The sequence below is a fragment of the Vitis riparia genome, chromosome 3, assembly GCF_004353265.1.
Source record: "Vitis riparia cultivar Riparia Gloire de Montpellier isolate 1030 chromosome 3, EGFV_Vit.rip_1.0, whole genome shotgun sequence".
NCBI lineage: Eukaryota > Viridiplantae > Streptophyta > Magnoliopsida > Vitales > Vitaceae > Vitis > Vitis riparia.
The window spans coordinates 4206470-4211637 of record NC_048433.1 but is presented as its reverse complement, the minus strand read 5'-3'; positions in this window follow the sequence as shown (position 1 = coordinate 4211637).

The window sequence follows — 5168 nt, the reverse complement described above, 5'->3', positions numbered from 1 at the left end:
CCGATCTTAGAAATCTACTTGCTGCAAAGCTGAAGATTTATTGCATTCCAGCCTCCCAAAAACCTCTCTATTTCATACTTTCAACTTCTTTTTGATTCCTTCATCTTAGCAGCCAATCTAAAACTAGCACTGCCCCTGACTTCGATCCCCTACCACCAGTTTCGAACAAGTCTTTGAATCCCTCAACCTTAAGCCACATGTTTTCGAATCTAAATGGAGTAGGGCCTCTTCTTATCCCACCCCTGCTAGAACAATTGGGAAATGATCAGAAATTGGCTGAGACATTCTGCTTTGAGTAACCCCACTAAACTGGTCTAACCAACTAGGGACACAAGAATCTATCCAATCTAGCCCATGCCTGGTTATTGAGACCCCCATTCCAGGTGAACTCTCCTCCCTGTAGTGGAAGATCCACTAGCCCTAGATCATCAACAATCTCAGCAAATTTCCTCATTGCTGAATTTATTCTCCTCTGACTGCTCCTTTCCCTTTGGAAGAAGGTGATGTTAAAATCCCCTCCTAGGCACCAGGGGTCTTCCCAAAGGCCTCTAATTGCCCCAAATTCTTCCCACATGCCATCCCTTTCCACTTGGTAAACAGACCATAAACTCTCGTGAACACCCAAACAACCCCATTTCCACAATCTTGAATCTGCAAGACAGAGTGAATTGGCCCTCCTCCCAATCCAGGATATCCAGAGACCTCTTGTCCCAGCAAATCAAAATACCGCCCGCAGCCCCCTCCGCATTCAGAGCTCTCCAATCTAAAAATCTCCCAGAGCCTAAACTTCTCACAATGCCCTCCGACATAGATTGAATTTTTGTCTCCTGTATACATAGTAAATCCACCCTCTGATTCCTTCTAAAAGACTTAATAATTTTCCTTTTAGAGCTATCGTTTGCTCCTCTCACATTCCAACTCAGAACTTTTAGCTTCATTGGACAACTACAATCTGATTCCCTTTGCCCTGTGATGGCCTTTCTGCTTATTCCCCCCCTCATAGTTCACAGAACATTCCAACCTCTTTAATTCCCTTTCGAACTTTGACTTCTCCAGAAGGTCTTTGTTATGAATCTTCTCCCGTCTCTTTCTGATTTTAATTTTAATTAGAAAGCTCAAGATTTCCTTTTCCAAACCCTCTGCTGAAAATCCCAAAAATTGGCTGAATTTTGCCAAACTACTTTCTTCCCATCTTTCCTCTTTCTCCTTTCCCATAGTTTGGTTCTCAGGCGTGCCAGAATCCCCCTTCGTACCCCTAACTTTATCACTGATTCTATTGGCTTCTCCCAAGTCCCAGCAAACATTATCATTCTCAGCAGGCCCCTCATACACTGTTAACCATGTTGTTTTATTACCCCATGATTCCTCCTCTATATCCCCTAAACGATCGAAAGACTCCCCCTCCGAATCCCAATCAGAATAAAGAGAAATAAGATGAGACGTCCCCAATATCTTTTTTCCCCTTGAATAGAAAGTCGAATCATACCTCAAAGCTTCCTCTTCAAGCGCCCCGGTCTGTCACTGAGAAGCAAGCGTTCATTTGCTGCTTCCTGAGATCCTTTGAATCCCAGGCCACAAAAGGCTCCATCTCTGAACTGGACCCATTTCTGGAAATGAGGCAGTCCAGAAGGCAGACTTTCTCCTGAGAGCCCTTACTTGGGGCTTGGGGGATTGGGCCAGCCCTTTCCATACCTTCAAAACCACTCAGCCTTTGGTAGCCCATTTCTGTAGCCCATCTCCTTGACGATGGGCCTGTTTTTGATCCATCATCATCCGTTGCCGCTTCTTTTGATTTTGAGCCCAAGTATCCATTAGCCACAACAGGCCCATTAGCCCTCCTCGCCTCTTTAAGGCCCACGATTGGGCCCAATGAGGACGACCCAAACGCTAGCCCATCTATGAGGCCCAATCTCGGGTCACCGGGCCTTGAACCCGGTTTCCCAACTCCCGGCCCCGACCCATTCTCCTGGGCACCCCTCACATCAGCTGGTAGGTTCAGCGTCTCGAGCCTCGCGCTTACCAGCTCCTTCTCCACGCTTTGCTCCGCGCGTGAAATCACATCACCCCTAACCTCATCACTCTTTCGACCAGACGCTTCATTGTGTTTCATCCTCACCACCGGTCTGACCTCCCACCATAACGACAAGACATAGACATCCTCCTCTACTTCAATTTCCAGCACACTCGGCCTAAGTCTCCTCTCGTTTTAACCAAAAGCCTAGCCCATTGAATCTCCCCCATCGTCTTTGTCCGATCATCAACTGCTACAAAGCCCCCGCATTCTTCCCTTACTCTTTTCAAAATCATCGGACTCCACAACGAGATTGGAAGCCTAATGATTTTGACCCAGACTTCGCTTTCTACCTCCTCTTCTGTCCAGCAGCCCATCCTAGGATTCCATTGTTCTAGCCCTAACTGAGCCCTCCCAACTCTCTATTCCCTGAGGATACGACGCGTCTTGCTTCTTTTAGCTCTTCAAATTCTAGCAAGACCCTATCCTTCTCCAATTTAGCCAGCCCTAATTTTACTTTTAGGCCCTAAGAATTTGCCATAAACTTCCCAATCTCTCCAGGTCCTCTTCTCTCTCCTGTTCTAGATTTCCAACTCGCAACAATGCAGTGCTCCAATTTCTGCAAATTTCCTAGAGTTTCCTCCCTTCTAACCTTCACTTTGATTGAGTTGAATCTCTCCAGCTTGGTCTCTTAACTACCGTCGCATACGAACTCTCCAAGGCAGATTTTCCCGCGGCCCTTACTTCCTGCATGTTTGCTTTTCTGCCAATAGATCCTTCCATTTGATGGATTTTCTCTGCCATAGTCACCTAACCCCTTTTGTCTTCTCTGCCTCTCGGTATAAAGATACAGAATCTCTTCCTTTCCAAATCAACAACCCCCGGCCTTAGAAACCATCCCGCTCTATTAAACCCTCGTGTTAGGGAATACGATTTCCCTTTATCCTTCCATTCCTTTCCCCATCTCCCTTCTTTCTCGTCCTTGATGCTGTGGATTAGGCCCTCCATGAAAAACCCTAGACTTTCCGGTCCTAATCGGACCCATGACGAAACCCCTCTCTTCTTCTCCACGATAAGAAACTGAGGTTTTCCTTTTCTTTCATCGAAGACGATCTCGAACATCTTGGAGTCCACCATAAAACTGCTCTCTTTCCTTCTTTTCGAATCGCCGCGCTAATCTCTCCTTCTTCTCCATCGCACACTCTCTCACTCTCTCTCACTCTCTCCCATAGCTCTCTTCTTTGTGCTATTTTAAAGTTTTTTTTGTAAGACAAAAACCATTTTTTAAGGGCATTGTAAGTGTGTCTCTTTCCGGACAATAATTCATTACATGCATTCTCCTTGATGTTTTGTGATTCTTGTATTACACCAAGGAAGATGAGAATGACCAGATGTATTGAAGATAACTATTAGATTGCCGCATGTTAGTAATGGGTCGTAAGCTTGGTGTATGGGTGGCTTCTCATATGATATGCTTGACTTACAATGCTAATGCATGAATAATGATTAAGAAAGCCAGTGTTGGTTACGTTAGGTGTCGGGCTTGGATCCAAATCCATGTTGCTCTAAATAACTTGTTGAAAATATCTTTTATTGGACATGGTTTTCGGAACCTCATAGTTGTATATATTTACTTAGTTTGGAGGTTCTGACTTTCTTTTTGTGATCTTTTGGAGGATTTCACATCCTTCTATGTAATTATTTTTACTATACTGTTGTTTCTCATAAATAAAAAATAAAAAAATAGCGGAAAACAAATTGGATAGAGTGTTATTATGGACTGTTGCTTGGGCACCCTAGCTTGGTGACTGAAATATTCTTCTAGGTTGTGCTGTAACCTTCTTGACAGGTTTAATTTGAGGATAATTCTAAGTTCATATGATATAGAGGCATCCTTGGACAGTTGACCATGCTTTTCCTGAAATCGATGTTGGAGCAGGAATATATATTGTTTTGTTGTGACAGTCAAAATGTCATTCACTTGGCCTAGAATTGGTGGTCCATGCTAGAGCTTGGCCTTTATTTTGTTTCCTTAGTTTTTTTTTTTCTTTTAAGGTATTTGCTTTGTATACTTTTCTGTACAGGGTTCAGGCCCCTTATTTTGGCATTTTAGGGTACTTATTGTTAGGCTGGTAGACATTATGGGCCCAAATCCTAATATCTTAAGAAGGCTTTCATTAACAAAAGAATTTTCAATGAAGAAGAGCTTTTAGAGGTTAGGTTGAAGGAGGTTTTCATTAAATCCCTTAGGAGTGCTCCCAAGCTTCTTTGCAAATGGAGGGTTTTTCTTTGGTGGAGTTCTTAGATTCTCTGTTCTGTGGTTAGGTTGACTTGTTAGGTCTCTTGTTGTATTGGTTTTGGCACTTTTTCATAGGGTGCTTGGTGTATGCTGCCTGTGTACATAGGGTGTGCCCCCTCTTTTCGTGCTTTTAATAGATGTTGTTTTGTCTATCAGGAAAAAAAAATTTAAAAAAATCCTAATATCTTGATCTTTAAGGGAAGTTGGTAGCTTAACATGATATTAAAGCTTGGGGTCTTGAATTCAAGTCTCTCCTACTGCTACTGGCCCATTTATTTATACATTGCTGCTGATTTGTCTTTCCACATGCAGATGTGGGGCCACACCTGAGAATGGGTGTTGACCTGGTGTATATTGGCAGCCCAAATCCTAAGAGCTTAAGGTTTTAGGAAATTTGGTAGCTTAGAACCTAACATTTCTTATTAAATAAGGTACAGATTGCTGTAGCTTTCCTATGGGTTTGCCTTGAGTTCTCAGCCCTGGGGTTAGTTCCCTTACCAGAGGACTGTGATTTATTCCTATTAGAGAGTGGGGTTGGGCTGGATGCAGCCATAACATGAAAAGGAGAGGTGAGAGTTAGTGAAGAGAGAAAGATTGAGAAAAAGGATGTTAAAGAGCTTTGGGAAAGCAGCAGTAGACCCCTTGCTGAATTCATTTCTTTCATCTGTTGGAATAGTCTCCGGAAATCTCCCCTGATGTAGACCATGATGTTGAATCAAGTAGAACTATTCTCTCTTTCTTGTGCCCACTTTTATTTTATGTTCTTTATTGCTTCTTAATGCATGATTTAAATTTTGATCTACTTGGCCATGTTTTTTATTTTAACCTTTTGTGAGGTACAACCAAAAAATTTCTTCA